General features: G+C 30.8%; 1 long non-coding RNA gene across 2 annotated transcripts in view; it reads left to right on the top strand.

Moving 5' to 3' along the window:
• The window catches only part of LOC129747264 (uncharacterized), a 76,690-nt gene extending 59,458 nt beyond the window's left edge, over window positions 1-17,232 (top strand). Inside the window, exons 2-3 of one of the 2 annotated variants that reach the window (XR_008737477.1) lie at window positions 15,987-16,568; window positions 16,945-17,232. This is a non-coding gene — a long non-coding RNA (uncharacterized LOC129747264). The remainder of the gene's footprint in view (window positions 1-15,986; window positions 16,569-16,944) is intronic. The other variant, XR_008737478.1, reaches the window with a different exon arrangement.
• Window positions 17,233-21,165: the final 3,933 nt, after the last annotated feature.

The following is a 21,165-nucleotide window of genomic DNA, read 5'->3' on the forward strand; positions in this document are numbered from 1 at the left end:
TTTTCTTGATTTTCTTGATTTTCTTGATTTTCTTGATTTTCTTGATTTTCTTGATATTCCTGATATTCTTGATTTTCGTAATTTTCTTGATTTTTCTTGATTTTCTTGAATTTCTTGATTTTCTTGATTTTCTCGATTTTTTTGATATTCCTGATTTTCTTGATTTTTGTAATTTTCTTGATTTGCTTGATTTTCTTGATTTTCTTGATTTTCTTGGTGTTTTTGATTTTCTTGATCTTTTTTATTCTTTTGAGTTTTTTTATTTTCTTGATTTTCGTTATTTGTTTTATTTTCTTGATTTTCTTGATTTTCTTGATTTTCTTGATTTTTTTTTATTTTCTTTAGTTTTTTTTATTTTCTTGATTTTCTTGATTATCTTGATTTTCTTGGTTTTCTTGATTTTTCTTAATTTTCTTAATTTTTTTGATTTTCTTGAGTTTTTTGCTTTTCAATAATTTGCTTAATATTATTGATTTATTTATTGTCCTGATTTTTTTTTAATTTTCTTAATTTTCTGAACTTTTTCAAATATCTTGATTATCTTGACTTTTTTATATTATTGATTTTCTTTATTATCTAGATTTTCTAGAATTGCTTGATTTCGATTTCATTTTCTTTTTTCCGTTTCTCCTCGTAAGTTTTTAATTTTTTTCTTCATTTTCTGAATTTTTTAATTTGTTTTTTTTCCTTGATTCGCTCGAGTTTTTTTTTTTTGATATTTTTGATTTCAGATAATTCTTTAATTTTTATTTTAGGTTCGATGTTCTTCATTTTCTTTTTAAAGAAATACACCGTCTTAGCCGGTTAAGGCTTGACTGACTAAATTGTAAACGAAGTCAAAATAATATAAACAAACCAAACTTCATTCTCCCTGTTCTTTTTTCATTCTTTACAGAAAAACATCACACAGTAAAGTCATTTTTCTAGACATCATTTTTAGAATAACATATTTCATTAAGGCTGGAACAAATATCAATTTCTTCTTTTGTCACCCCCCCCTTCGAAAAACCCAAAATCCCGAAAGGGGTAATAAATAAAGTTTGAAGTATTTTAAGTAAATTTCAAATAAAAATTCAATTATTCGAAAGATTACAAGACCCAGAACCAAATTTTGCAAGATGGAAGTTAATTCACATTTTGAATTCTTGATTTTATTGAATTTTTCGATAAAAAAAATACTTGATTTATAGGTTTTATGCAATGATATAGTATGCAATTTGTCTGCATACAAGCTTTCGTGCAATTTATTCCAATTTATTTGTTTTTCACATTATTTTTTATTGTCCCCCCCCCCTCGCGATGTTTCAACTCCGAGTGACAAAAGAAGAATTTGAAATTTGTTTCGGCCTCACTTAATCAAGAAAACGTAGGCTTCAAAATTGTTTCATTTTAATGACAAATCATTTTGAAATTGGCGCGTTGTGTGACTTTAATCAAATCAATATATCACTCATCATTTTTCAAGAGGATCTTTTAAATTTAAAATGTATCGTTTTAAATTCGAATCTATAGACATGGTTTTCTGTTTTGTGCACAATCAAACGTAAGTTTTTAACAATATTTACATATAAAATGCTCTTAAAATTTCGTCACCTGGAAGGAATTACATTTTCAATCATTCAAGTTTTAACAAGCAAAACACATAGGGGAGAAGCGGGCTATATGCGCCTATTAAGAAGAATACTGATTTAATCAAATATTTCATCGAATATGTGTACAAAAACTATATACACATGAGTAGACATCGGTTTTATATATATTAGAGTAGTTTTTATGTTGAAATCTCCTTCAGTTTTTGAGAAATCGATTTTATTATAACTGTTGTTTAAATTGTCTTGAGGTTCGACCCTGCTTTAGGCAAAATTTCTGATGTTTTGGAAATATTTCCGTATAATTTCATTGGAAATGTTAGAAACTCATACGACAAAGCTGAAGTTTTATAAAAATCTATTTCTTTTATTATTCTATAGAATAAAACAAAAGTTAGGGTTGCCATATTATGGAGGCAGTTAAACTTTATCAAATCTTATTTGAGATCTTCAATTCTTTTTGAAGTTGCTAATTTGAGCTTAAATTCGAAGTTTTAATGATAAAAGTCATACAATTATTCTATGTAACCTGTTATTTTAGGAAAGCGGCATTTTACAAACATGATGGCATACAAAAACACTCTCTTATTCCACTTTCCAATCATTATGAAACCATCATAAAAGCTTAAATTATTTTTACTTCTAAGTTTCATTTGAATAAGAAACAAAAACCACCCCACTTTTTGTTTTGAGCTTCTTTACGTAAAATTTTTAAAAGTCAAAATATTACATCAAAAGGTATCAAAACCTTGTATGAAATTTTAATTTTTTTTGAGTTGCTTTGTTCATAAAATTCTTTCTTGCCTTATGTTCAAAGCGTATTACCCTCATCTGTTGATTAGAAATGTTGTCTTGTCAGCCATTTCGTCAAACGGCCGTAGGCGCATTTAACCCGAAAGGCCCATTTAGGAAATCTTTCCCCTAGTGTTTTTTTTTCTTGTTTCACTTCCTTTGTTGTCTTAAATTCTCTAATTAAAAAAAATATATTTTCTTGATTTTTTTGATTGACTATATTTTTAATTTCCTATTTATTAGATTTTCCTAAAGTTTTGGTATATTTTTATAAATTTTCTTTTGATAAGTTGTATTGATTACTTTTGCTGCAGAGTTCTGTGAATTCGTAAGAAAGTTCATACGGCGTAATAAAAGCTCACTCGAGAAATATTGTTATAAATCTCTAAAAGCTGTGGAACAAGAATAATTCTCAATATTTGAGAGCTTTTTAAAACTGAAATTTGAGTTAATGGATATTAATTCTGAGTTAATAAACATAAATTTCTTATCATTTCATCAATATCCATATAAATTCAACAAATAAAATTAACTCATCTTTTTTCCACCTGTATTGAGGCATAAAAATATCCTTCCCTCGCTTTTGCACAGAAGGTGATTCGAAACTGTTTCCGATAACGGCGGCATGGCCGAGCAATAACTTTTAAAGAAGCATCTGCCCAGGAGTCAAGCCCACTCGATAAACAGGAAGTGGCCCTTTTGCACTCACTATGTGGCCATCACCACTAATGAATTCATTAGTTCTAGTAGATTTTGCCGGAACAAACCAATTTGGCCCAGCCTTAGTGCGAGAAATTTCCTTCAAATTTCCTTTCAAACCAAAACCGCCTTTGGTTGGGCACTTTTTTTTGTGTTGTCTTCCTTTTGCTACCTCGAATGCGATCATTTAAAGTGGGCTTTAAAGTGCTTTTCCAGTCGTTTGTAGATCGGCGTTTTTATCCGTGTCATTTCACACTGTTGGATTATTATTTTTGCTGGTTTTTTTTCAGTTCTCTTTCTCTTTCTCTATCTCACTGGGGTTTATTCAAAAGCCGATAAGAGCCAGTCAGTGCCCCGGTTGCAAACAACGAGAGATGGGGATGAAAAGCTACACAAAAATATTTTCGTCGGTTTTCTCCTCGATAATGAGATTTTGGTTCGTCTGAATGAAGGAGGAGCGCAGGGGAAGAGGGGCAAAGGTCAGAGAGAAAATCTCGGCTCAAACAAAATGAAGCGTTTTCCAGGAAATGGTTTAATTTTATAATGTGGCATTATTGGTCGGATAAGCCGTGAATTTGGGGTAATGGCAGCAGCAAATTCTGTTGAAGCTTGAAACGAGTTTCTTTTCAATTTTGTTTCAAATTTTACGTTCAATAAAGCTGATTTTTATCTTGTTACATCCAACTGCTTTATTACTACGCCAAGTTGTTTCATCACTTGGTTTAGTGGTTTTCGAGATGAAAGGAACGAAGAGCTAGTTATCATGAGCAAAGTTATCTTGAATTGCATCAATGATACTTTCAAATGAAAAATGGGAATGAACTTACAAGCGCAATTAACTTTATCAAACACGAAGCTTACAGTTTTGTTAAAAAATTATCCGCAATGGAAATTGATCTTAACAACATGAAACTGAATCAGTGTTTTCAGAGAGTACCAATTTAAAAAAATATAGAAAATAAAAAAATAAAACAAATCAAGAATATTGAGAAAATCAGGAAAATCAACAAAATAAAAAAAATCAAGAGAATCCAAAAAATAAAGAAAATCAAGAGAATCAAGACCTAGAAATTCAAAAAAAATAAAAAGTATGTAGAAGAATCATGAAGACAAAAAAGTCAAGAGAATCCAAAAAAAAAAGAAAACAAGAAAATCAAGAAAATGACGAAATTCAAAAAAATCATGAAAATCAAACAAATCAAGAAAATCAAGAAAATCAAGAAAATCCAGAAAATCAAGAAAATCAAGAAAATCAAGAAAATCAAGAAAATCAAGAAAATCTAGAAAATCAAGAAAAACAAGAAAACAAAAAAATCTAGAAAATCACGAAAATGACGAAATTCAAGAAAATCAAGAAAATCAAGAAAATCAAGAAAATCAAGAAAATCAAGAAAATCAAGAAAATCAAGAAAATAAAGAAAATCAAGAAAATCAAGAAAATCAAGAAAATCAAGAAAATCAAGAAAATCAAGAAAATCAAGAAAATCAAGAAAATCAAGAAAATCAAGAAAATCAAGAAAATCAAGAAAATCAAGAAAATCAAGAAAATCAAGAAAATCAAGAAAATCAAGAAAATCAAGAAAATCAAGAAAATCAAGAAAATCAAGAAAATCAAAAAAATCAAGAAAATCAAGAAAATCAAGAAAATCAAGAAAATCGGAAAAATCAAGAAAAATAAGAAAATCAAGAAAATCAAAAAAATCAAGATAACAAGAAAATCATGAAAATTAAGAAAATAAAAAAAAAACAGAAAATCAAGAAAATCAAGAAAAATAAAAATTTAAGAAAATTTAAGAAAATTTGAAACAAAATCAAGAAAATCGGAAAATTAAGACAGAAAATCAAAAAAATTAAGAAAATCAAGAAAATTTAAAAATCAAGCAAATAAAAAAAATTAAAAAAATTAAGAAAATCAAGAAAATTTAAGAAATAAAAAAAAAAGGAAATCATTAAAATAAAAAAAAATCGAGAAAATCAATAAAATTAAAAAAAATGAAGAAAATAAAGAAAATCAATGAAATCACAAAAATCAAGAAAATCACAAAAAACAAGAAATAAAAGAGATTAAATCATTAAAAAAATCAAGAAAATCAAAAAATTTAAAAAATCAAGAAAACCAAAAAAATTCAGAAAATAGAAAAAAATCAAGATCATCAAGAAAATTAAGAAAATCTATAAAATCAAGAAAATCAAGAAAATCAAGAAAATCAAGAAAATCAAGAAAATCAAGAAAATCAAGAAAATCAAGAAAATCAAGAAAATCAAGAAAATCAAGAAAATGAAGAAAATCAAGAAAATCAAGAAAATCAAGAAAATCAAGAAAATCAAGGAAAACAAGAAAATCAAGAAAATCAAGAAAATCAAGAAAATCAAGAAAATCAAGAAAATCCAGAAAATCAAGAAAATCAAGAAAATCAAGAAAATCAAGAAAATCAAGAAAATCAAGAAAATCAAGAAAATCAAGAAAATCAAGAAAATCAAGAAAATCAAGAAAATCAAGAAAATCAAGAAAATCAAGAAAATCAAGAAAATCAAGAAAATCAAGAAAATCAAGAAAATCAAGAAAACCAAGAAAATCAAGAAAATCAAGAAAATCAAGAAAATCAAGAAAATCAAGAAAATCAAGACAATCAACTGAATCAAAGCAATCGAAAGATTCCTTTTAATTCAACCACGGTAAATGAAAAGTTCATATACCAGTATTTCGATTGCAACTTACTACCTTCTTCAGTGAACGTTTTCGATTTTCGACGTTCACTGAAGAAGGTAGTAAGTTGCTATCGAAATACTGGTATATGAACTTTTCATTTACCGTGGTTGAATTAAAAGGAATCTTTCGATTGCTTTGATTCAGTCGAATCATTCAACCAAGTAGGCTCATACCACAACAGAAGAAAATCAAGAAAATCAAGAAAATCTAGAAAATCAAGAAAATCAAGAAAATCAAGAAAATCAAGAAAATCAAGAAAATCAAGAAAATCAAGAAAATCAAGAAAATCAAAAAAATCAAAAAAATCAAGAAAATCAAGAAAATCAAGAAAATCAAGAAAATCAAGAAAATCAAGAAAATCAAGAAAATCAAGAAAATCAAGAAAATCAAGAATTTCAAGAAAATCAAGAAAATCAAGAAAATCAAGAAAATCAAGAAAATCAAGAAAATCAAGAAAATCAAGAAAATCAAGAAAATCAAGAAAATCAAGAAAATCAAGAAAATCAAGAAAATCAAGAAAATCAAGAAAATCAAGAAAATCAAGAAAATCAAGAAAATCAAGAAAATCAATAAAATTAAGATATTCAAGATCATCAAGAAAACCAAAAAAATCAAAGAAATCAAGAAAATCAGAAAAATCGAGAAAATCAAGAAAATCGAGAAAATCAAGAAAATCAAGAATATCAAGAAAATCAAGAAAATCAAGAAATTTAAGAAAATCAAGCAAATCAAGAAAATCAAGGAAATCAACAAAATCAAGAAAATCAAGAAAATCAAGAATATCAAGAAAATCAAGAAAATCAAGAAATTTAAGAAAATCAAGCAAATCAAGAAAATCAAGGAAATCAACAAAATCAAGAAAATCAAGAAAAACAAGAAAATCAAGAAAATCAAGAAAATCAGGAAAATCAAGAAAATCAAAAAAATCAAGAAAATCAAGAAAATCAAGAAAATCAAGAAAATCAAGAAAATCAAGAAAATCAAGAAAATTAAGAAAATCAAGAAAATCAAGAAAATCAAGAAAATCAAGAAAATCAAGATAATTGCTTGATTAGCTTCGATGAATAGCTGTTTTTCGGGTTTTTCGCAAAAAGGGGACACTAGCCGACTGTCATGTCACATTTTTTAACATTCATCCATCGTACTTAGCTGGGATTGTCTGAAAACGGACCAGGAAGCATCGTCCTTTTGTGTTCTCTGTAAAAATATTTTGCCAATTTCGTTTTGTACTCAGATCAGGTTTTTTTCCATTAAAGTTGAAGGACCTTTCAACATTATGACATTAAATTTTTTGTAATACCTAGCAAAAAAATGAATAGAAAATTGAAAAGTGGTGTTAACTGAAAGGAAAAATAAGAATAATGAAAACTGGAAACTAAAAAATCACAAGTTAGAGATGGAGAAAAAGTGAAAAAAAATTGTGAAAACTGAAAAATGAAAAGTAAAAAGTTAAAATAATCTAAAAGTAAAAAGTGAACGTGATATAAGCTTCTGAAGTGCAAAGTAAAGAACGAAAATATAGAAATAATGAACTACCTCGCCAGTATTTTTTTCAGATTTTGAAATTTACGAGTTTTTTTTAGATATTTACGATGCAAAAGGACATGGTCAAAAAATTTGGCACAATCACCTCGGACCTCCTTCATTTTAGAAATGAAAACTCACGAACTGTTTTTTTTTCTGGCATTTTTGGCCCGACTCTCTTTAAAGGCTCATGAAGTTCAAACCAAGCATCGAAGTAGAACCCTTGATCACAACTATGGTTAAAGTTGCTATTTGCCCATTAAAAGGTTTCATTCAAATGGTTTTTGCAGATGATTTTCTAAATAAATAATATGTTTTTCCTACGATTCTGTTTCAGTGGTAAAAATAAAAGATCATTATATGACTGAAAAAAGGGTGCCAAAATTAAAAAGAGATTTTATGATAAAACAAGATTATTTCTTGTTATCAACGATAAATAATTGTTTTCATTGAATATCATATTATTACCTTCATTTTTTTCATAAAAAGTTTTTCGATCAGACGAACAGTTTTTTAAATACATGCATTTGAAACTGCCCGGATTTTAAATGATCATAGCCTTGTATAGATACGATCAACCATCGATTTTGAACCAAAAATATATCACTATCTCAATTTCCCTGAAGATGGTGCCAACAAGCACCGAAACGTTGGACAAATAATAAATTTATATATTCGGAATTTAAAGACTGCTTGGCTATTATTATGAATAAACAACGTACAGTCGAAAAACTTTCATAAAATTTAATTATTTCATGTGAAAATGTACAATGACTCAAATTTATCAGTGAAACAATCTTGGTATGCAAATTTTTTGATGGTATGCAAAATTTTGAGTATTTTTCAAGATTTTTAGATAGAACAATTCTTGATAACTATTGATAACATAAAATAGGATCAGCCAAAAAAGACAAATGATGCAAAATGTAATTAATAGTTTCGAAATCATCGTCATTGTTTAACATTGATAAAATTTGTTTTCTTGAAAAAAAAAAAAACGATTCCCCGTATTTTATTCAAATTTTCTCAACCTCAGAGTAGCTCGCAATTTTGTTTCTCAAAGAATGATGGTTAAAAATCGTTCCTACCTCGACTGAAAAATGAACAACTTCTGGGGAGGAGGAGAAAAAAAACCCAAAAGATTGATGATTCCACTTGAGTCGGTATTTTACTAGCTCTGAGCTCATCTTCCGAAGATTGCTCAAATGGATGCTTTCGGGGTTGAGTGATGAAAATTTTAAACCGATGCAGGTTGGGGTGAGATTTTTCTGCTCCCCCGGCAACCAAATATGCGAATAAGTGGGGATGAGTGTAAGCTAACTTTTTCGCACCATAACTGTTGAAAGCTACGATGTTGTAAAAATTCACTTTTCCCATTTTGTGCATTCCGGCAAAAAGTTTTCCCTTCGAGTTGCATTCAGCAGAAGACATTCACCCGGAACCATAAAAGGGGAGTTGTGGGGAAGGGAAGTGATTATCACTTTGTGGGTAAAGGCAACTTTTTCCCACTATGAAGCAATTGAATTTCTCGGATTGCAGCGCTGGCTTGAAATCCATCCCAAAAATGCCCGGAGTTTCCCCCCAGAAGCAAGAAATGACATTCAATTTATTCTACTCACATGTTTGCAACTTTTCTGTCTGTTAAACCCGTGTTGAGGAAAAATGTGAGGTTTCTCTTCCCATTCCATGAAGTTTTGTGTGGGTTCTATTTTACACTTCATTCCAAACGGCCATTTCTCGAAGTGAGTGAAAATGTGAGGGCATTTGAGATTTATTGGACGGATTTCGGGGTGGCTGCCGGAAAAAATGAGAGCCGAGGGATAAGGATAAGGAATGCAAATCAAGGTTTAATTTGTCACGCCTGGTATGGAAATTGTTCGGAAGTATCCTTGTGTTCCCTTTTTTGTTTTCAACTCAATCTTGTCAACGGTTTGAAAAATGCATAAAGTTTCAGGTATAAAATCAAATAAAAAATTGTGTATTTCGTGGAAAGGAATAGATCTTCACTGGATTAGCAATTGGTTCAGAAGATTATTAAAACATTGAACGCACATGTTGTTTTCCAGTCGGTTTCCGGTAGGCAGGGATTACAATCAGTGTGGTCCAAAATGGACCTTCATTTTCTGCTCGATTTAACTGACACCCTATTAGCCTGATTACTGGACCGTGGCGGCTACTGGAAAATGTATTGTTGAACAAACAGCACAACTAACTTCAACTCACATGTGTGAACATGTGGGAAAACTATCTTGAGCATTGCTGCATAAAACAACATAAAATGTAAATAAAGGAATTTGGGCAAATCTTGAAAAACCAATGAATAAAAAAATGGAAATTTGGAAAATAAATGTTAAAAATCGTGTTGATTTTCCAAAATTTTTTAATCAGAATAAAAAAAAATTAATATTAAAAGATTAAAATAAGAAAAGGACTAATTCATGAATCTTAAGTAGTTATTAAAGCAACGAGTCGCAAAATGTGAATTTTTCTGCACGATTCGTAAATTTATCCAACGAAGCTAGTTGAGTTGGACAATAACGTCGAGTACTGCAATATTCGAGTTTTGCAACGAGTAGCATACACAATTTTATGCAAACAATTACACGAAGCGCATTTGAACAAATCACCGCATGTCGACGACCATGCCAAATACTGAAAATTTCTGATCATGATTTCCAACTTTTCGATACTGTTTTCAGTGTCGAAATATTAAACTTTTAAGCACTGAATTGCATAAATCTATTTTATGCAATTCAGTGCTGAAAAGTCAACATTTCTACACTCAAAACAGTATAGCAAAGATACTGTATTTTTGCTTGCCCCAACTTGATCTTAAATTTTTAGTCTTTTAATGATTGTCCACAAACGGTTTTATGTTGAGATGTGCTTCATGTAGGTTAATTGATGGGTCTATAAGGGATTTTTCGAATTCGTGGTGGAGTTCGAGAGAATTGACAGATTCAGAATCGATAAAATTAGAAATATTTAATAAACATAAATTGGGGTAGGCGAAAATTATTTTTGAGAGAAATTTAAACATTAAAAAATTCAAAAAATTTTCAGGATGCAGAAAGGCAATAACAAAAATAAAATGGCAAAGGAAAAATTCACAATTCACAGAAAAAATAACATCAAGAAACAAAAGCAATGAATCTTGAAACCAGCGTGACAGTTAAAAAATCTAATTTTCTCAGACTTGAAGTCAACAACAAAGTTAAGAAAATTGAAAAAAATTACACATCATTTTTTTTACTTTATTTTTTGTCTTGATTTTTTAATTTTCTTGATTTTCTTGATTTTCTTGATTTTCTTGATTTTCTTGATTTTCTTAATTTTCTTGATTTTCTTGATTTTCTTGATTTTCTTGATTTTCTTGATTTTCTTGATTTTCTTGATTTTCTCGATTTTCTTGATTTTCTTGATTTTCTAAATTTTCTCGATTTTCTTGATTTTCTTGATTTTCTAAATTTTCTTGATTTTTTTGTTTTTATTGATTTTTTTTTATTTTCTTGATTTTTTTGATTTCCATGTATTTTCTGATTTTCTTGATTTTCTTGATTTTCTTGATTTTCTTGATTTTCTTGATTTTCTTGATTTTCTTGATTTTCTTGATTTTCTTGATTTTCTTGATTTTCTTGATTTTCTTGATTTTCTTGATTTTCTTGATTTTCTTGATTTTCTTGATTTTCTTGATTTTCTTGATTTTCTTGATTTTCTTGATTTTCTTGATTTTCTTGATTTTCTTGATTTTCTTGATTTTCTTGATTTTCTGGATTTTCTAAATTTTCTTGATTGTCTTGATTTTCTTGATTATCTTGATTTTCTTGATTTTTTTTATTTCTTTGTATTTCTTGTTTGTCTTGATTTTTTAATTTTCTTGATTCCCTTGATTTTCTTGATTTTCCTAAATTTTTTTTGATTTTCTTGATTTTCTTAATTTTCTTAATTTTCTTGATTTTCTTGATTTTCTTGATTTTCTTGATTTTCTTAATTTTCTTGATTTTCTTGATTTTCTTGATTTTCTTGGTTTTCTTGATTTTCTTGATTTTCTTGATTTTCTTGATTTTCTTGATTTTCTTGATTTTCTTGATTTTCTTGATTTTCTTGATTTTCTTGATTTTCTTGATTTTCTTGATTTTCTTGATTTTCTTGATTTTCTTGATTTTCTTGATTTTCTTGATTTTCTTGATTTTCTGAATTTTCTGAATTTTCTTGATTTTCTTAATTTTCTTGAGTTTCTTGATTTTCTTGATTTTCTTGATTTTCTTGATTTTCTTGATTTTCTTGATTTTCTTGATTTTGTTGATTTCCTTGATTTTCTTGATTTTCTTGATTTTCTTGATTTTCTAGATTTTCTAAATTTTCTTGATTTTCTTGATTTTCTTGATTATCTTGATTTTCTTGAATTTTTTGATTTCCTTGTATTTCTTGATTGTCTTGATTTTTTAATTTTCTTGATTCCCTTGATTTTCTTGATTTTCTTTATTTTTTTTGATTTTCTTGATTTTCTTTATTTTCTTGATTTTCTTGATTTTCTTGATTTTCTTGAGTTTCTTGATTTTCTTGATTTTCTTGATTTCCTTGATTTTCTTGATTTTCTTGATTTTCTTGATTTTCTTGATTTTCTTGATTTTCTTGATTTTCTTGATTTTCTTGATTTTCTTGATTTTCTTGATTTTCTTGATTTTCTTGATTTTCTTAATTTTCTGATTTTCTTGATTTTCTTGATTTTCTTGATTTTCTTGATTTTCTTGATTTTCTTGATTTTCTTGATTTTCTTGATTTTCTTGATTTTCTTGATTTTCTGGATTTTCTAAATTTTCTTGATTTTCTTGATTATCTTGATTTTCTTGATTTTTTTGATTTCCTTGTATTTCTTGATTGTCTTGATTTTTTAATTGTCTTGATTCCCTTGATTTTCTTGATTTTCCTAATTTTTTTTGATTTTCTTGATTTTCTTTATTTTCTTGATTTTCTTGATTTTATTGATTTTCTTGATTTTCTTGATTTTCTTGATTTTCTTGATTTTCTTGATTTTCTTGATTTTCTTGATTTTCTTGATTTTCTTGATTTTCTTGTTTGTCTTGATTTTCTTGATTTTCTTGATTTTCTTGATTTTCTTAATTTTCTTGATTTTCTTGATTTTCTTGATTTTCTTGATTTTCTTGATTTTCTTGATTGTCTTCATTTTCTTGGTTTTCTTGATTTTATTGATTTTCTTGATTTTCTTGATTTTCTTGATTTTCTTGAAATTCTTGGTTTTTTTTTATTTTCTTGATTTTCTTGATTTTCTTGATTTTCTTGATTTTCTTGATTTTCTTGATTTTCTTAATTTTCTTGTTTTTTTTGATTTTCTTGATTTTCTTGATTTTCTTGATTTTCTTGATTTTCTTGATTTTCTTGATTTTCTTGATTTTCTTGATTTTCTTGATTTTCTTGATTTTCTTGATTTTCTTGATTTTCTTGATTTTCTTGATTTTCTTGATTTTCTTGATTTTCTTGATTTTCTTGATTTTCTTGATTTTCTTGATTTTCTTGATTTTCTTGATTTTCTTGATTTTCTCGATTTTCTTGATTTTCTTGATTTTCTTGATTTTCTAAATTTTCTCGATTTTCTTGATTTTCTTGATTTTCTAAATTTTCTTGATTTTTTTTGTTTTTCTTGATTTTCTTGATTTTCTTGATTTTTTTGATTTCCTTGTATTTTCTGATTTTCTTGATTTTCTTAATTTTCTTGATTTTCTTGATTTTCTTGATTTTTTTGATTTTCTTAATTTTCTTGATTTTCTTGATTTTCTTGATTTTCTTGATTTTCTTGATTTTCTTGATTTTCTCGATTTTCTTGATTTTCTTGATTTTCTAAATTTTCTCGATTTTCTTGATTTTCTTGATTTTCTAAATTTTCTTGATTTTTTTGTTTTTCTTGATTTTCTTGATTTTCTTGATTTTTTTGATTTCCTTGTATTTTCTGATTTTCTTGATTTTCTTAATTTTCTTGATTTTCTTGATTTTCTTGAATTTCTTGATTTTCTTGATTTTCTTGATTTTCTTGATTTTCTTGATTTTCTTGATTTTCTTGATTTTCTTGATTTTCTTGATTTTCTTGATTTTCTTGATTTTCTTGATTTTCTTGATTTTCTTGATTTTCTTGATTTTCTTGATTTTCTTGATTTTCTTGATTTTCTTGATTTTCTTGATTTTCTTGATTTTCTTGATTTTCTTGATTTTCTTGATTTTCTTGATTTTCTTGATTTTCTTGATTTTCTTGATTTTCTTGATTTTCGTGATTTTTGTTTTTTGATAATTATTAGAAACTAGCTGATTTTACCCGGCCTTGCTCGGGTTCTCAAAAATCTAAATCAAACTGAGTCGTTTTACTTTTAGAAATTTTGAAAGCTTTATATTCATTATTGTAATAAATTTGGCCCATGTTAGGCCGTATAAGTTTTGTTAGTTTTTCTTCAAAGTTTGGATTGAGATTATTCACTGTGTTTATTGTTTTCATATAATTAAAATACTTAAACGTTATGAGTTTTTTTCACCATTTTTAAGAAAGCTTGAATTGAATGGGCATTATTTGGCATTTTTATCTTCAAATTAGAAAACTGTTTTTTTTTTATCTTTCCCATCCCCCATCTAATGAAAATCTTTTTTTAAAGATTATCCCGCTTTTCAACATGGATAATCTCTCCGTTAACTGGTATGTTCAAGTTTTATTTACTTAGAAATTTCTCAAAACAAATTTCCAAACCTTATTGAACCTTGTTGAAGACTCACTTTGCATGTTTCCAATTGTATGTGTGCTTTTTTCGCTGTTTTATTTCACACTGTTGTATGATTTGTTTTCTTAAATGTTAAAATTTCAACTAAAATTTTATGAAGTTATCGAAAACAAATCATCTTGGAACCAAAATCGGCCATTTAATAATGTTATGATAAAAGTTTTATTTGAGTAATTTTTCAAGTTTTCTCTTTTTGGACACAGGATTATTGTGAATAGTGGTCAATGTATAGATTATTAGAACTGGATGAATTCAACACATTGGTGACCAAAAGTTATAAATTGACCAATGACATTAAATTGTATGAAACTCAAAACCTCAGATTTGGTTACCTAATCAACTTTTTAATCCGCCGTTTGGTTTCCTCGACGGCCATCAAAGCGTTGAAATCGCAGCCTTATAACTCTGAATCCAAATAGATAATTTTTCTTTCTCTATAGAAATTCCAAGAATATGAAAATGGTTGGTTCTTAAAAAAAGCTGGAATTTATGAAAATCGGTTCATTAGTTTTCAGAACTCAGTCCAAAAAGTTATTCAGCTAAAAAAGTCAATTCACTGGTAAGTTCATTGTATATTGTTGAAGACTCTCAAAAACCCCACAACCTCACACCCCCCCCCCCCCCCCCCCCCCCCCCCCCCCGACGGCGATAGGGAGCACTTTGAAAGTTACAACTATTCTAGTCAATATATTACTAACAGGCTAGTTGTCCAAAATGTAGGCTCATTATTGCATCCGAATATCTCGTACCAGTACCACGTGCTTTGAACAGAAAAAGGGATAAAAACACGCGTCAAAATTTCCCCTTTCAAATTTTAAATGCTGAGCAAGCTTTGATTTGCTTTCAGTACACGTGAACTCTGGATGGTCGTTTCTAATGCCCGGCCCATGGTGATGGTGAAAATAACCCCGCCAAAGGAAAAATATTCGGTTTGCCAAAACGAGTGCCATGACTTTTGATTTGTGGGAATAAAAACGAAAGTTGTATGGGCATGGGAGGTTCCCTTTTCTAAGGTGGGAGGGGCTCAGAACTATCACTAAAACCTTACCCTGGTCCAAATACATCTCTGTACCAAATTTCAGGTTGATCGGTTAAGCGGTGTCGATTTGTATAAGGTGCATACAAACAAACAAACATATATAGTCCAACTCATCTTTATATATTAGAAGATTAGATATTCATTTTATGACATACACGCATTTGTCAACTATGCCTAGATGAGATGATTCCGTGCACCTATGGCGAAAAAATATTTTCCAGTCATTTTAACTGCCTGTCAACATCTTAACAATTGTTGTTCTTACTGGTGTTATAATCCTCTTTCTGTGCCCATTTTCGAAAAAACTTTTTACAATTCAAATTTTGTCCTCGATGTCCAAATTCGTTTCTACAAATGATGAAAAAACTGTCAAAGTGACTGTTTAAATTTTTGATCCTAGAATGTTTTTTAAAGATTTTATGGATTTTTGTCGACTGACTGAGGTCACCTCTAGAGAAAGCAGACATTTATAAAACCCCGAATTTAAAAAAATAGAAACGATATACCTACAGGGAATATAAATTTGAGATAGTTTCGAAAATAGGAGGAAAAAATTTTAAAAATGTGTGTTCATGTTCTTGGTACCTGCACAATCAGTTCATCGATTGATGATAAATTCTGATTTAAATATGAATTTAGAGAAAAAAATCTCCTCTTTTCCTGCATCATCAATCAATCGACGTCTTTGTGAGCTGGCTTGTGTTATAGGAATATTCACAGCACCTAGACTGGCATGAAGTGATGGAAAACAAAATCCCATCCATCGTTTTTATTTTACTCCAGCACTCCACTAAACTTATCATCCTTTCATTTTTTCTTTCTCTCTCCACCATTCTTGGTTTTTCTTCCAGATCAAAACTGCTAAGCCGAATGTAAACTTTCACCGGGATACAAGAGAAAAGAAACAACTTCTGCACACCGGTTGGTCGATCGTTGTTGGTGAGACATCAGTGTGCAGCATCCGGTCCAGGCAACATTTCACATTCACTTCCGGTCTTGGGAGCGGAATCGGTGGGAGTGAAAGTTTTTTGTTTTTTTTTTTCAATTTTTAAACCATCCTCCGGAAAATTCTGTTTACCTTCATATGCAGTAAGGCGTAAGTGAAATATGGTTTTATCCAAAAACCAACCGCTGAGCTCCAGAGTGTGGCTCTGAAATTGAAAGAATAGAGCCCCGGAAAGCGGAAGTTTTTCCAACCGGAAGCCACCGATAACAGTGGGTAGTGTCATCCTCGTGCCGATTGAGGTGGGTAACGTGGAAAATGGGTGCAAAGTGAAGTGAAAATCCCACCCTCGAATCCGGTGGTTGTTTCTTGAGGGTTTTTTTTCACAGTCGCTTCATTTCACGTGTGAGAGAGAAGAAAGTGTGGGTATCTGCCATTTGGCCATTAGTTTGCTTAAGCTGGCTGATTCTAGGTATCTCTGCGAGTCTCGGTAACTCTCCACTCTGTTCTAAGCCAGAAAGTGGAGGAATGAAATATCCCTTACACCTGGAATGGTCCGCAAAATCCTGCTGCCATTTCGAGGTGTTAAAAGGGTAAACATTCTATCTTCCCGTGGATGTGGCTGTTCGATGTGGTCTTTTTTCCCATTTTTATCTTTCGTTTCGAAAGCTTTGCTGCAGAAGAAAAGAAGCAAAAGCTGTTCTGTGAAAATATTTTCGTACCAATCCGTGAGAAATCGCAAATGGATAGGTATTCAATTCGACGACAGAACCTGCGATAAGCTTGTTTGAAAGATTGGTTTATTGTTTTTCCACTCTAGGAATGGTTGGGTCTCATTTAATTTGGTTTCAAAATCCTTCTCCCAGTTTATATAGTGTTGATTTGATTGGAATTTAACATTCGAGGATCGAAAGCAAATCGAGTTAAGTGAGTTCTTAAAATAAAGTGTTGATACATCAACCCCCTTAAAGTGTAACTGAAACAGCGAAGAAGAAAAAGTTGTTAAACTACACCAGTCTCATAAAAAGGAATTTAAAATGCTGCAAGTAACATCGGATAGGAGAGATCGGAGGAGCAGCTCCATCGGATGTCGGTCGATTATCGGGCGCAGAACTTCCATGTACATCAACCAGACGCAACACGATCGGGATCCCTTTAAGGTGAGTGTTTTTTTTAAATCAACAAAATGAAGAATTTTTCGAAGAAGTTACTCACTCTCACACATATGACAAATAAATTATTGTTTAAGACTAAGTACGAGATATCCGGAAAATAACAAATTTTACATCGAATTATACCTACAATTTCATTTTGATCGGCTTTTTTCTCACATTTTTTGCCTTTCTTACTTTTTTTTATCGTGTTTTTTATTGGAAATAAACTATTTTATTTTGCTTTTTTTTTAATTCTTATTTTAAAATATCATCTTTTCTAGGTTAGTTATTGTATTTTTTGGTTTTTTGTATGTATGTATTTGTAATTTTTTTTAATTTTAATTAAAGTGCCAAAATCTTACCATGTCAAAATGGAACCCAATTCATCCTTTAATACAGCAGAGTTCTGGAGATAATTTTTTATCTACATAGAATATGAAAAAAAGGTGGATAGACAGGCATTAGTACTCCGATAGAAGCTAGCTTGATAGACGTTGAAATTTTAGGCTAGAGGACATGTTAGTGAAAAGCTCCCATTGAATTGTGACGCCTTTGCTCTGCACACTAGCTACCTTTGCATGAGAAACTGAGACATTGTTTTGTTTGTTTTGCCTAGTGTTGCCAAAATAACGAACGTTGCCATAGACATTTATTGTAATTTATTTATCTTCAGTGTTGCCGATTGCAACTATGATTTTATTTTCTATTCAGCATATCTTTCATCTCATCTCTTTATTCTTTTTCACCGCTATTCTCAATTGAAACTTTTAACGTATTCACTTTGGTTCATTTTCTCTAAAATAAAATTATATTTACCAAACATCATTCATTTCTTATTTCATACTCCACAACTTTATTCTCCATCTTACAAATTTAATTTAATTTCTGCATATCCTTCATTTCATCTCAGTCATCTCAAATCTAGCAATCAGCAAAAGCTTTTCAAATCTAATTTTTTTATGTCTCTGCATATTCTTCATCCAATCCGAAAATATTCTTTGCAACAGCTATGTTTCTTCTGTCGCTCCGTCTTTGTTCAGCAACAGCTTTCCCAAACTGTGCTTTTCTTGCCACTCTGTCTCTGTTTACGAGAGCTGAAATATTTTGTTAGTTTTCTTGAAAACAGCCTTCCTAACCAGAAGGTTAAATCAAAACAAACAACCAACAGAAGCTGCCTTAAAGATCTGCGCTTCCTAAGCCAATTGCGTCTTTTTCCACCGGAATCCAAATCAAAACAAACAATCAGACGCAATGTTCGGAAAATCGCTCAAGAAAAGCAATCAGGATTCGTATCAAGCTAGAATACTTACACCTCCGAGTGCTGTGATACGCACGTGGTGAACGTATCCGTTAAATATTTGTCGAACATCAACACTAACTAGATACTTAAAAATATACCATGCCCCATCGGGGGCTAACGTTGCTTTTCGTCACGTGGCTAATCAACGGTGATCGACATACTTGATGACAACCTGTATACACATCCCAGGTGGCGATGGAAACCCTGTTCTAAGTGTTAGTCAAAGTTTTTTTGTCAACATTGTAACCATGACAATTCGTGACGTCAGTTGCATTTTCAAATAAACAACCAACAGCGAAAACTATAGAGAAGGAATCATTGCCAACTGCTGTTCACAATTCTCGCCTAGGATGCATAAACATCCTGGCAAGTGACGTTGCCTTTGTTTACCTTTTTACTTTTTGAATAACGAGTTCTGTAATAGTATACGTGTTTGTTCATCACCTGTCTTTGTACCACATTGACTTGATGATACACTTTGAACGTCGCTCTCACAATCATTCACTAACGCCTGTACTTCAATCATTGTTCAAACATTCAAACATTATCGTTCGTTATTGATAGACGATCATGAATGTCTCAGAAGGAAAATCTGAAGCAATACCAGGACCACATGTTGAAAAAAGCCGTAGCACATGCTGGACAGTTCATTACGGTTACTTAGTAATGATTTTGTTCTTCTACGCAAAGTGAAAAATTAAAAATCATATTGTAACCTTTACGCATCGCTCAGAACTGATACACATCAGTTGTGATCCTAGAAGGTTGAAAACCATCAATGAAGGCAATCACCATCAAGACGTTCGTTGCTGATAGTCTGCGTCCTTCTTTACCACATCATGTTTTGCGGGAATGTTTCAAATACAGAAGCGTCGTTGTCATGCATGATTGTTTATATTATTTGTTTGAAGAAGGAAAAACTGACTGCTTCGATTTTTTGGCTCTGAATGCAGTAAAGCATGGCTGATCGAAAATGATTGATTTTCGGAACATTGATCAGCAGAAGTTGCCTTGAAAATCTGCCCTTTCTAAACCAATTTCGTCTATTTCCATCGCCAAACCAAAAAAAAACAATAAGCAGAAATTGCCTTTGAAAATCTGTGCTTCCTAAGCCAATCGGTCCTTTTCCATCGCAAGGCGAAATGAAAACAAACAATCTAATATGTGTTGTATGCCTACATGGTTTAGTAATTCTACTGAATCAACGCAAACAGCAGCAGCAGCCTTAAAAATCTGCGCTTCCTAAGCCAATTCCGTCTTTTTCCACCGGAAGGTCAAATCAACACAACCAATCAGCAGTAGCAGCCTTCAAAGTCTTCACTTCCTATGCCAAATCCGTCAATTTCCACCAGAAGGCCAAATCACCACAGAAAATCAGCAGAAGCTGCCCGAAAATCTGCGCTTCCCAAGCCATTCCTTTTTATTCCTCTGGAAGCCAAATCATAACAAACAATCAGCAGCAGCTGCCTTAAAAATCTGCATTTCCCATGTCAATTTCGTCTTTTCCCACCGGAAGGCCAATTCAAAGCAGACAATCAACAGAAGTTGCCTAAATAATCTGCGCTTCCAAAGCCATTCTTTCTTTTTCCTAATGAAAAGGCCTAATGAAAACAAACTATCAACAGCAACATTCTTAAAAATCTTCGCTTCTAAAGCTATTCCGTCTTACTCCAATGGAATTCCAAATCATAATTAACAATCAGCAGCAGCAGCCCGAAAAATCGTTGTTTCCTTAGCCATTTCCGTTTTTTTTCCCACCAGAAGGTCAAACCAAATCGAACAATGAGCAGCAGCCTTAAAAATCTGCGCTTTCTTAGCCGTTCCGTCTTTTTTACCGAAGGCCAAATCAACACACACAATCAGCAGCAGCTGGCTTAAAAATCAGCACTTCCTAAACCAATTTCGTCTTATTCCACCGGAAGGTCAAATCAAAGTAAACAATCAACCCAAGCTGCCTTAAAAATCGACGCTTACCAGGCCAATTCCGTCTTTTTCCACCGGAAGGCCAAATCATAACAAACAATCAGCAGCACCCTTTAAAATCTGTGCTTTCTATGCCAACCCGTCATTTTTCAGGGGCCGTATCAGAAACAGTTCCGATCGAAGCAGCAGTCCTTGAAATCTGTGCTCTCTGCCCTTATTCTGCCAACCACGCCATTGTCAGATTTTACGATTCTCAATTCAGAGATTTACTCAAACACGTCTGTCACTCACAAGAATAATGTAATGAAATCGCGTGAGCTGCGCTTCCACTTCCAACTTTGACAAGCTGTCATTTCTCTCTCGGTTGATATTTTGTCATGAAAATTTCACAGAATTTAGTTCAACTATTCAACTAACACCCCATACAAAATTTAAAGTCTTTACAATGCTGGAAAACAAAGATATAACTATTCCCGTAAAAAAGGGAAATTTGGAATTGCTTCACTAAATTTACTGCATCTTTGACAATTTTCATTGAAAAATCTTGAAATTCGGTCCCAAGGTTTTTAAAATGTTTGATCTAATATCAGGCCAAGTTTCGTCAAAATCGATGAACGTGATCAAAAATGGTGCCGGGTAGAAAATGAGGTTCATTATCGCCCAGCAGACGATTTCATTCTTTTTTGGGCGGGTGTTTGTATGGAAAATAT

Source organism: Uranotaenia lowii, chromosome 2 (genome assembly GCF_029784155.1).
Source record: "Uranotaenia lowii strain MFRU-FL chromosome 2, ASM2978415v1, whole genome shotgun sequence".
In the NCBI taxonomy this organism is placed as follows: domain Eukaryota; kingdom Metazoa; phylum Arthropoda; class Insecta; order Diptera; family Culicidae; genus Uranotaenia; species Uranotaenia lowii.